Source organism: Pongo abelii, chromosome 1 (assembly GCF_028885655.2).
Source record: "Pongo abelii isolate AG06213 chromosome 1, NHGRI_mPonAbe1-v2.0_pri, whole genome shotgun sequence".
Taxonomy (NCBI): domain Eukaryota; kingdom Metazoa; phylum Chordata; class Mammalia; order Primates; family Hominidae; genus Pongo; species Pongo abelii.
This window is the reverse complement of record NC_071985.2, coordinates 107,630,875-107,643,619: the sequence shown is the minus strand read 5'-3', so window position 1 is coordinate 107,643,619 and position 12,745 is coordinate 107,630,875.

Sequence of the window (12,745 nt, the reverse complement as noted above, 5' to 3'; positions counted from 1 at the left end):
TCCAAATACCCACATGCAGATTCTACAAAAAGAGTTTCTCAAACCTCCTCTACCAAAAGGAATGTTCAACTCCGTGAGTTGAATGCACACATCACAAAGTGGTTTCTGTGAATGCTTCTTTCTATGTTTTATGTGAAGATATTTCGTGTTCTACCACAGGCCCCAGAGCTCTCCAAATGTCCAATTGCAGATTATACAAAAAGAGTGTTTCATGGCTGCTCTAACAAAAGGAATGCTCCACTCTGTGAGTCGAATGTAACCAACACAAAGTAGCTTCTGAAAATGCTACTTTCTAGGTTATACGTGAAGATATTTCCTTTTCGAACACAGGCCTCCAAGCTCTCTGATGACCACTTGCATATACTGCAAAAAGAGTGTTTCAATACTGCTTCAGGAAAAGAAACGTTAAACTCTGTGAGTTGAATGCACACATCACAGAGAAGTTTGTGAGAATGCTTCTGTCTAGTTTTTGTGTGAGGGTGTCCCGTTTCCAACGAGTGCCTATAAGTGGTCCAAATTTCCACTTTCAGATTCTAAAGAAAGAGTGTTTCAAAACTTCTCTGTCAAAAGGAATGTTCAACTTTTTGAGCTGAATGTACACATCACATGGTGGTTTCGGAGAATGCTTCTTTCTATGTTTTACGCGAAGATATTTCGTGTTCTACCGCAGGCCTCAGAGCTCTCCAAATGTCCAATTGCAGACTATACAAAAAGAGTGTTTCATGGCTGCTCTAAAAAAAGGAATGCTCCACTCTGTGAGTTGAATGTAAACAACACAATGTAGCTTCTAGAAGGCTACTTTCTAGGTTATATGTGAAGATATTTCCTTTTCGAACACAGGCCTCCAAGCTCTCTGAATGACCACTTGCATATACTGCAAAAAGAGTGTTTCCATACTGCTTCATGAAAAGAAACGTTAAACTCTGTGAGTTGAATGCACACATCACAGAGAAGTTTGTCAGAATGCTTCTGTCTAGCTTTTGTGTGAGGGTGTGCCGTTTCCAATGAGTTCCTATAAGTGGTCCAAATTTGCACTTTCAGATTCTAAAAAAAGAGTGTTTCAAAACTTCTCTGTCAAAAGGCAGTTCACCTCTTTGAGTTGAATGCACACAACACAAAGAAGTTTCAGAGAATGCTTCTATCTAGTGTTTATGTGAAGATATATCCTTTCCACCACAGGCCTCAAAGCGCTCCAAATGTCCACTTGCAGATTCCAGAAAAAGAGTGTTTCAAAACTGCTCTATCAAAAGAAATGTTCTGCTCTGTGAACTGAATGAGGATACCACGCAGAAATTTTTGAGAATACTTCCGTCTAGTTTTTGTGTGAGAGTGTCCCGTTTCCAACGAATTATTATAAGTGGTCCAAATATCCACTTGCAGATTCTGTGAAAGGAGTGTTTAAAAACTTCTCTGTCAAAAGGAATGTTCAATTCCTTGAGTTGAATGCACGCACCAAAAAGAAGTTTCAGAGAATTCTTCTGTCTACTTGTTATGTGAAGATAGTTCCTTTTCCACCACAGGCCTCAAAGCGCTCCAAATGTCCACTTGCAGATACTAGAAAAAGAAAGTTTCAAAACTGCTCTATCAAAAGATAGCTTCAGCTCTGTGAGTTGAAAGCCGGCATCAAATTCATTGGTGAGAATGAGTCTGTCTAGTTTTTGTATGAGGGTGTCCCGTTTCCAACGAATTCCGATAAGCGGTCCAAATTTCCACTTGCAGATTCAACAAAAAGAGTGTTTCAAATCTTCTCTGTCAAAAGGAATGTTCAGCTCTGTGAATTCAATGCACACCACACAAAGAAGTTTCAGAGAATGCGTCTGTCCAGTTCTTATGGGAAGATATTTTCTTTCCACCACAGGCCTCAAAGCGCTCCGAGTGTCCATTTGCAGGTTATACAAAAAGAGTGTTTCATGGCGGCTCTAACTAGAGGAATGCTCCACTCTGTGAGTTGAATGCAAACAACGCGAAGTAGCTTCTGAGAATGCTACTTTCTAGGTTATATGTGAAGATATTTCCTTTTCGAACACAGGCCTCAAAGCTCTCCGAATGACCACATCCGTATACTGCAAAAAGAGTGTTTCAAAACTGCTTCGTGAAAAGAAATGTTCAACTCTGTAAGTTGAATGCACACCTCAGAGAGAAGTTTGTGAGAATGCTTCTGTCTAGTTTTTGTGTGAGGGTGTCCCGTTTCCAACGAGTTCCTATAAGTGGTCCAAATTTCCACTTGCAGATATTAAAAAAAGAGTGTTTCAAAACTTCTCTGTCAAAAGGAATGTTCAACTCTTTGAGTTGAATGCACACAACACAAAGAAGTTTCAGAGAATGCTTCTATCTAGTGTTTATCTGAAGATACATCCTTTCCACCACAGGCCTCTAAGCGCACCAATTGTCCACTTGCAGATTCTAGAAAAAGAGTGTTTCAAAACTGCTCTATCAAAAGAAATGTTCTGCTCTGTGAACTGAATTCGCATATCACACAGAAGTTTGTGAGAATGCTTCTGTCTAGTTTTTGTGTGAGAGTGTCCAGTTTCCAACGAATTCGTATAAGTGGTCCAAATTTCCACTTGCAGATTCTGTAAAAAGAGTGTTTAGAAACTTCTCTGTCAAAAGGAATGTTCAACTCCGTGAGTTGAATGCACGCACCAAAAAGAAGTTTCAGAGAATTCTTCTGTATACTTGTTATGTGAAGATAGTTCCTTTTCCACCACAGGCCTCAAAGCGCTCCAAATGTCCACATGCAGATGTTAGAAAAAGAGTGTTTCAAAACTACTCGATCAGAAGAAAAGTTCACCTCTGTGAGTTGAAAGCACACATCAAAAAGTAGTTTGTGAGAGTGCTTCTGTCTCATTTTTGTAAGAAGATGTCCCGTTTCCAACAAATTCCTATAAGTGGTCCAAATACCAACATGCAGATTCTCCAAAAAGAGACTTTCAAACCTGCTCAAACAAAAGGAATGTTCAACTCCGTGAGTTGAATGCAAACATCACAAACTGGTTTTTGAGAATGCTTCTTTCTATGTTTTATATGAAGCTATTTCGTGATCTACCACAGGCCTCCGAGCTCTCCAAAGTCCAAATGCAGATTATACAAAAAGAGTGTGTCATGGATGCTCTAACAAAAGGAATGCTCCACTCTGTGAGTTGAATGCAAACAACACAGAGTAGCTTCGGAGAATGCTACTTTCTAGGTTATACGTGAATATATTTCCTTTTCAAACACAGGCCTCAAAGCGCTCGGAATGACCACTTGCATATACTGCAAAAGGAGTGTTTCAAAACTGCTTCATGAAAAGAAAGGTTAAACTCCGTGAGTTGAATGCACACATCACAGAGAAGTTTGTGAGAATGCTTCTGTCTAGTTTCTGCGTGAGGGTGTCCCGTTGCCAACAAGTTCCTATAAGCGGTCCAAATTTCCACTTGCAGATTCTAAAAAAAAATGTGTTTCAGAACTTCTCCGTGAAAAGGAATGTTCAACACCTTGAGGTGAATGCACACCCCACAAATAAGTGTCAGAGAATGCTTCTGTCTAGTTTTTATGTGAAGATATTTCCTTTCCACTGCAGGCCTCAAAGCGCTCCAAATGTCCACTTGCAGATCCTTGAAAAAGAGTGTTTCAAAACTGCTCTATCAAAAGAAAGGTTCAGCTCTGTGAGTTGAATGCAAACATAACAAAGTTGTTTGTGAGCATGCTTCTGTCTCGTTTTTGTGTGAGGATGTCCCGTTGCCAACAAATTCCTATAGGTGGTCCAAATACCCACATGCAGATTCTACAAAAAGAGTTTCTCAAACCTCCTCTACCAAAAGGAATGTTCAACTCCGTGAGTTGAATGCACACATCACAAAGTGGTTTCTGTGAATGCTTCTTTCTATGTTTTATGTGAAGATATTTCGTGTTCTACCACAGGCCCCAGAGCTCTCCAAATGTCCAATTGCAGATTATACAAAAAGAGTGTTTCATGGCTGCTCTAACAAAAGGAATGCTCCACTCTGTGAGTCGAATGTAACCAACACAAAGTAGCTTCTGAAAATGCTACTTTCTAGGTTATACGTGAAGATATTTCCTTTTCGAACACAGGCCTCCAAGCTCTCTGATGACCACTTGCATATACTGCAAAAAGAGTGTTTCAATACTGCTTCAGGAAAAGAAACGTTAAACTCTGTGAGTTGAATGCACACATCACAGAGAAGTTTGTGAGAATGCTTCTGTCTAGTTTTTGTGTGAGGGTGTCCCGTTTCCAACGAGTGCCTATAAGTGGTCCAAATTTCCACTTTCAGATTCTAAAGAAAGAGTGTTTCAAAACTTCTCTGTCAAAAGGAATGTTCAACTTTTTGAGCTGAATGTACACATCACATGGTGGTTTCGGAGAATGCTTCTTTCTATGTTTTACGCGAAGATATTTCGTGTTCTACCGCAGGCCTCAGAGCTCTCCAAATGTCCAATTGCAGACTATACAAAAAGAGTGTTTCATGGCTGCTCTAAAAAAAGGAATGCTCCACTCTGTGAGTTGAATGTAAACAACACAATGTAGCTTCTAGAAGGCTACTTTCTAGGTTATATGTGAAGATATTTCCTTTTCGAACACAGGCCTCCAAGCTCTCTGAATGACCACTTGCATATACTGCAAAAAGAGTGTTTCCATACTGCTTCATGAAAAGAAACGTTAAACTCTGTGAGTTGAATGCACACATCACAGAGAAGTTTGTCAGAATGCTTCTGTCTAGCTTTTGTGTGAGGGTGTGCCGTTTCCAATGAGTTCCTATAAGTGGTCCAAATTTGCACTTTCAGATTCTAAAAAAAGAGTGTTTCAAAACTTCTCTGTCAAAAGGCAGTTCACCTCTTTGAGTTGAATGCACACAACACAAAGAAGTTTCAGAGAATGCTTCTATCTGGTGTTTATGTGAAGATATATCCTTTCCACCACAGGCCTCAAAGCGCTCCAAATGTCCACTTGCAGATTCCAGAAAAAGAGTGTTTCAAAACTGCTCTATCAAAAGAAATGTTCTGCTCTGTGAACTGAATGAGGATACCACGCAGAAATTTTTGAGAATACTTCCGTCTAGTTTTTGTGTGAGAGTGTCCCGTTTCCAACGAATTATTATAAGTGGTCCAAATATCCACTTGCAGATTCTGTGAAAGGAGTGTTTAAAAACTTCTCTGTCAAAAGGAATGTTCAATTCCTTGAGTTGAATGCACGCACCAAAAAGCAGTTTCAGAGAATTCTTCTGTCTACTTGTTATGTGAAGATAGTTCCTTTTCCACCACAGGCCTCAAAGCGCTCCAAATGTCCACTTGCAGATACTAGAAAAAGAAAGTTTCAAAACTGCTCTATCAAAAGATAGCTTCAGCTCTGTGAGTTGAAAGCCGGCATCAAATTCATTGGTGAGAATGAGTCTGTCTAGTTTTTGTATGAGGGTGTCCCGTTTCCAACGAATTCCGATAAGCGGTCCAAATTTCCACTTGCAGATTCAACAAAAAGAGTGTTTCAAATCTTCTCTGTCAAAAGGAATGTTCAGCTCTGTGAATTCAATGCACACCACACAAAGAAGTTTCAGAGAATGCGTCTGTCCAGTTCTTATGGGAAGATATTTTCTTTCCACCACAGGCCTCAAAGCGCTCCGAGTGTCCATTTGCAGGTTATACAAAAAGAGTGTTTCATGGCGGCTCTAACTAGAGGAATGCTCCACTCTGTGAGTTGAATGCAAACAACGCGAAGTAGCTTCTGAGAATGCTACTTTCTAGGTTATATGTGAAGATATTTCCTTTTCGAACACAGGCCTCAAAGCTCTCCGAATGACCACATCCGTATACTGCAAAAAGAGTGTTTCAAAACTGCTTCGTGAAAAGAAATGTTCAACTCTGTAAGTTGAATGCACACCTCAGAGAGAAGTTTGTGAGAATGCTTCTGTCTAGTTTTTGTGTGAGGGTGTCCCGTTTCCAACGAGTTCCTATAAGTGGTCCAAATTTCCACTTGCAGATATTAAAAAAAGAGTGTTTCAAAACTTCTCTGTCAAAAGGAATGTTCAACTCTTTGAGTTGAATGCACACAACACAAAGAAGTTTCAGAGAATGCTTCTATCTAGTGTTTATCTGAAGATACATCCTTTCCACCACAGGCCTCTAAGCGCACCAATTGTCCACTTGCAGATTCTAGAAAAAGAGTGTTTCAAAACTGCTCTATCAAAAGAAATGTTCTGCTCTGTGAACTGAATTCGCATATCACACAGAAGTTTGTGAGAATGCTTCTGTCTAGTTTTTGTGTGAGAGTGTCCAGTTTCCAACGAATTCGTATAAGTGGTCCAAATTTCCACTTGCAGATTCTGTAAAAAGAGTGTTTAGAAACTTCTCTGTCAAAAGGAATGTTCAACTCCGTGAGTTGAATGCACGCACCAAAAAGAAGTTTCAGAGAATTCTTCTGTATACTTGTTATGTGAAGATAGTTCCTTTTCCACCACAGGCCTCAAAGCGCTCCAAATGTCCACATGCAGATGTTAGAAAAAGAGTGTTTCAAAACTACTCGATCAGAAGAAAAGTTCACCTCTGTGAGTTGAAAGCACACATCAAAAAGTAGTTTGTGAGAGTGCTTCTGTCTCATTTTTGTAAGAAGATGTCCCGTTTCCAACAAATTCCTATAAGTGGTCCAAATACCAACATGCAGATTCTCCAAAAAGAGACTTTCAAACCTGCTCAAACAAAAGGAATGTTCAACTCCGTGAGTTGAATGCAAACATCACAAACCGGTTTTTGAGAATGCTTCTTTCTATGTTTTATATGAAGCTATTTCGTGATCTACCACAGGCCTCCGAGCTCTCCAAAGTCCAAATGCAGATTATACAAAAAGAGTGTGTCATGGATGCTCTAACAAAAGGAATGCTCCACTCTGTGAGTTGAATGCAAACAACACAGAGTAGCTTCGGAGAATGCTACTTTCTAGGTTATACGTGAATATATTTCCTTTTCAAACACAGGCCTCAAAGCGCTCGGAATGACCACTTGCATATACTGCAAAAGGAGTGTTTCAAAACTGCTTCATGAAAAGAAAGGTTAAACTCCGTGAGTTGAATGCACACATCACAGAGAAGTTTGTGAGAATGCTTCTGTCTAGTTTCTGCGTGAGGGTGTCCCGTTGCCAACAAGTTCCTATAAGCGGTCCAAATTTCCACTTGCAGATTCTAAAAAAAAATGTGTTTCAGAACTTCTCCGTGAAAAGGAATGTTCAACACCTTGAGGTGAATGCACACCCCACAAATAAGTGTCAGAGAATGCTTCTGTCTAGTTTTTATGTGAAGATATTTCCTTTCCACTGCAGGCCTCAAAGCGCTCCAAATGTCCACTTGCAGATCCTTGAAAAAGAGTGTTTCAAAACTGCTCTATCAAAAGAAAGGTTCAGCTCTGTGAGTTGAATGCAAACATAACAAAGTTGTTTGTGAGCATGCTTCTGTCTCGTTTTTGTGTGAGGATGTCCCGTTGCCAACAAATTCCTATAGGTGGTCCAAATACCCACATGCAGATTCTACAAAAAGAGTTTCTCAAACCTCCTCTACCAAAAGGAATGTTCAACTCCGTGAGTTGAATGCACACATCACAAAGTGGTTTCTGTGAATGCTTCTTTCTATGTTTTATGTGAAGATCTTTCGTGTTCTACCACAGGCCCCAGAGCTCTCCAAATGTCCAATTGCAGATTATACAAAAAGAGTGTTTCATGGCTGCTCTAACAAAAGGAATGCTCCACTCTGTGAGTCGAATGTAACCAACACAAAGTAGCTTCTGAAAATGCTACTTTCTAGGTTATACGTGAAGATATTTCCTTTTCGAACACAGGCCTCCAAGCTCTCTGATGACCACTTGCATATACTGCAAAAAGAGTGTTTCAATACTGCTTCAGGAAAAGAAACGTTAAACTCTGTGAGTTGAATGCACACATCACAGAGAAGTTTGTGAGAATGCTTCTGTCTAGTTTTTGTGTGAGGGTGTCCCGTTTCCAACGAGTGCCTATAAGTGGTCCAAATTTCCACTTTCAGATTCTAAAAAAAGAGTGTTTCAAAACTTCTCTGTCAAAAGGAATGTTCAACTTTTTGAGCTGAATGTACACATCACATGGTGGTTTCGGAGAATGCTTCTTTCTATGTTTTACGCGAAGATATTTCGTGTTCTACCGCAGGCCTCAGAGCTCTCCAAATGTCCAATTGCAGACTATACAAAAAGAGTGTTTCATGGCTGCTCTAAAAACAGGAATGCTCCACTCTGTGAGTTGAATGTAAACAACACAATGTAGCTTCTAGAAGGCTACTTTCTAGGTTATATGTGAAGATATTTCCTTTTCGAACACAGGCCTCCAAGCTCTCTGAATGACCACTTGCATATACTGCAAAAAGAGTGTTTCCATACTGCTTCATGAAAAGAAACGTTAAACTCTGTGAGTTGAATGCACACATCACAGAGAAGTTTGTCAGAATGCTTCTGTCTAGCTTTTGTGTGAGGGTGTGCCGTTTCCAATGAGTTCCTATAAGTGGTCCAAATTTGCACTTTCAGATTCTAAAAAAAGAGTGTTTCAAAACTTCTCTGTCAAAAGGCAGTTCACCTCTTTGAGTTGAATGCACACAACACAAAGAAGTTTCAGAGAATGCCTCTATCTAGTGTTTATGTGAAGATATATCCTTTCCACCACAGGCCTCAAAGCGCTCCAAATGTCCACTTGCAGATTCCAGAAAAAGAGTGTTTCAAAACTGCTCTATCAAAAGAAATGTTCTGCTCTGTGAACTGAATGAGGATACCACGCAGAAATTTTTGAGAATACTTCCGTCTAGTTTTTGTGTGAGAGTGTCCCGTTTCCAACGAATTATTATAAGTGGTCCAAATATCCACTTGCAGATTCTGTGAAAGGAGTGTTTAAAAACTTCTCTGTCAAAAGGAATGTTCAATTCCTTGAGTTGAATGCACGCACCAAAAAGAAGTTTCAGAGAATTCTTCTGTCTACTTGTTATGTGAAGATAGTTCCTTTTCCACCACAGGCCTCAAAGCGCTCCCAATGTCCACTTGCAGATACTAGAAAAAGAAAGTTTCAAAACTGCTCTATCAAAAGATAGCTTCAGCTCTGTGAGTTGAAAGCCGGCATCAAATTCATTGGTGAGAATGAGTCTGTCTAGTTTTTGTATGAGGGTGTCCCGTTTCCAACGAATTCCGATAAGCGGTCCAAATTTCCACTTGCAGATTCAACAAAAAGAGTGTTTCAAATCTTCTCTGTCAAAAGGAATGTTCAGCTCTGTGAATTCAATGCACACCACACAAAGAAGTTTCAGAGAATGCGTCTGTCCAGTTCTTATGGGAAGATATTTTCTTTCCACCACAGGCCTCAAAGCGCTCCGAGTGTCCATTTGCAGGTTATACAAAAAGAGTGTTTCATGGCGGCTCTAACTAGAGGAATGCTCCACTCTGTGAGTTGAATGCAAACAACGCGAAGTAGCTTCTGAGAATGCTACTTTCTAGGTTATATGTGAAGATATTTCCTTTTCGAACACAGGCCTCAAAGCTCTCCGAATGACCACATCCGTATACTGCAAAAAGAGTGTTTCAAAACTGCTTCGTGAAAAGAAATGTTCAACTCTGTAAGTTGAATGCACACCTCAGAGAGAAGTTTGTGAGAATGCTTCTGTCTAGTTTTTGTGTGAGGGTGTCCCGTTTCCAACGAGTTCCTATAAGTGGTCCAAATTTCCACTTGCAGATATTAAAAAAAGAGTGTTTCAAAACTTCTCTGTCAAAAGGAATGTTCAACTCTTTGAGTTGAATGCACACAACACAAAGAAGTTTCAGAGAATGCTTCTATCTAGTGTTTATCTGAAGATACATCCTTTCCACCACAGGCCTCTAAGCGCACCAATTGTCCACTTGCAGATTCTAGAAAAAGAGTGTTTCAAAACTGCTCTATCAAAAGAAATGTTCTGCTCTGTGAACTGAATTCGCATATCACACAGAAGTTTGTGAGAATGCTTCTGTCTAGTTTTTGTGTGAGAGTGTCCAGTTTCCAACGAATTCGTATAAGTGGTCCAAATTTCCACTTGCAGATTCTGTAAAAAGAGTGTTTAGAAACTTCTCTGTCAAAAGGAATGTTCAACTCCGTGAGTTGAATGCACGCACCAAAAAGAAGTTTCAGAGAATTCTTCTGTATACTTGTTATGTGAAGATAGTTCCTTTTCCACCACAGGCCTCAAAGCGCTCCAAATGTCCACATGCAGATGTTAGAAAAAGAGTGTTTCAAAACTACTCGATCAGAAGAAAAGTTCACCTCTGTGAGTTGAAAGCACACATCAAAAAGTAGTTTGTGAGAGTGCTTCTGTCTCATTTTTGTAAGAAGATGTCCCGTTTCCAACAAATTCCTATAAGTGGTCCAAATACCAACATGCAGATTCTCCAAAAAGAGACTTTCAAACCTGCTCAAACAAAAGGAATGTTCAACTCCGTGAGTTGAATGCAAACATCACAAACTGGTTTTTGAGAATGCTTCTTTCTATGTTTTATATGAAGCTATTTCGTGATCTACCACAGGCCTCCGAGCTCTCCAAAGTCCAAATGCAGATTATACAAAAAGAGTGTGTCATGGATGCTCTAACAAAAGGAATGCTCCACTCTGTGAGTTGAATGCAAACAACACAGAGTAGCTTCGGAGAATGCTACTTTCTAGGTTATACGTGAATATATTTCCTTTTCAAACACAGGCCTCAAAGCGCTCGGAATGACCACTTGCATATACTGCAAAAGGAGTGTTTCAAAACTGCTTCATGAAAAGAAAGGTTAAACTCCGTGAGTTGAATGCACACATCACAGAGAAGTTTGTGAGAATGCTTCTGTCTAGTTTCTGCGTGAGGGTGTCCCGTTGCCAACAAGTTCCTATAAGCGGTCCAAATTTCCACTTGCAGATTCTAAAAAAAAATGTGTTTCAGAACTTCTCCGTGAAAAGGAATGTTCAACACCTTGAGGTGAATGCACACCCCACAAATAAGTGTCAGAGAATGCTTCTGTCTAGTTTTTATGTGAAGATATTTCCTTTCCACTGCAGGCCTCAAAGCGCTCCAAATGTCCACTTGCAGATCCTTGAAAAAGAGTGTTTCAAAACTGCTCTATCAAAAGAAAGGTTCAGCTCTGTGAGTTGAATGCAAACATAACAAAGTTGTTTGTGAGCATGCTTCTGTCTCGTTTTTGTGTGAGGATGTCCCGTTGCCAACAAATTCCTATAGGTGGTCCAAATACCCACATGCAGATTCTACAAAAAGAGTTTCTCAAACCTCCTCTACCAAAAGGAATGTTCAACTCCGTGAGTTGAATGCACACATCACAAAGTGGTTTCTGTGAATGCTTCTTTCTATGTTTTATGTGAAGATCTTTCGTGTTCTACCACAGGCCCCAGAGCTCTCCAAATGTCCAATTGCAGATTATACAAAAAGAGTGTTTCATGGCTGCTCTAACAAAAGGAATGCTCCACTCTGTGAGTCGAATGTAACCAACACAAAGTAGCTTCTGAAAATGCTACTTTCTAGGTTATACGTGAAGATATTTCCTTTTCGAACACAGGCCTCCAAGCTCTCTGATGACCACTTGCATATACTGCAAAAAGAGTGTTTCAATACTGCTTCAGGAAAAGAAACGTTAAACTCTGTGAGTTGAATGCACACATCACAGAGAAGTTTGTGAGAATGCTTCTGTCTAGTTTTTGTGTGAGGGTGTCCCGTTTCCAACGAGTGCCTATAAGTGGTCCAAATTTCCACTTTCAGATTCTAAAAAAAGAGTGTTTCAAAACTTCTCTGTCAAAAGGAATGTTCAACTTTTTGAGCTGAATGTACACATCACATGGTGGTTTCGGAGAATGCTTCTTTCTATGTTTTACGCGAAGATATTTCGTGTTCTACCGCAGGCCTCAGAGCTCTCCAAATGTCCAATTGCAGACTATACAAAAAGAGTGTTTCATGGCTGCTCTAAAAACAGGAATGCTCCACTCTGTGAGTTGAATGTAAACAACACAATGTAGCTTCTAGAAGGCTACTTTCTAGGTTATATGTGAAGATATTTCCTTTTCGAACACAGGCCTCCAAGCTCTCTGAATGACCACTTGCATATACTGCAAAAAGAGTGTTTCCATACTGCTTCATGAAAAGAAACGTTAAACTCTGTGAGTTGAATGCACACATCACAGAGAAGTTTGTCAGAATGCTTCTGTCTAGCTTTTGTGTGAGGGTGTGCCGTTTCCAATGAGTTCCTATAAGTGGTCCAAATTTGCACTTTCAGATTCTAAAAAAAGAGTGTTTCAAAACTTCTCTGTCAAAAGGCAGTTCACCTCTTTGAGTTGAATGCACACAACACAAAGAAGTTTCAGAGAATGCTTCTATCTAGTGTTTATGTGAAGATATATCCTTTCCACCACAGGCCTCAAAGCGCTCCAAATGTCCACTTGCAGATTCCAGAAAAAGAGTGTTTCAAAACTGCTCTATCAAAAGAAATGTTCTGCTCTGTGAACTGAATGAGGATACCACGCAGAAATTTTTGAGAATACTTCCGTCTAGTTTTTGTGTGAGAGTGTCCCGTTTCCAACGAATTATTATAAGTGGTCCAAATATCCACTTGCAGATTCTGTGAAAGGAGTGTTTAAAAACTTCTCTGTCAAAAGGAATGTTCAATTCCTTGAGTTGAATGCACGCACCAAAAAGAAGTTTCAGAGAATTCTTCTGTCTACTTGTTATGTGAAGATAGTTCCTTTTCC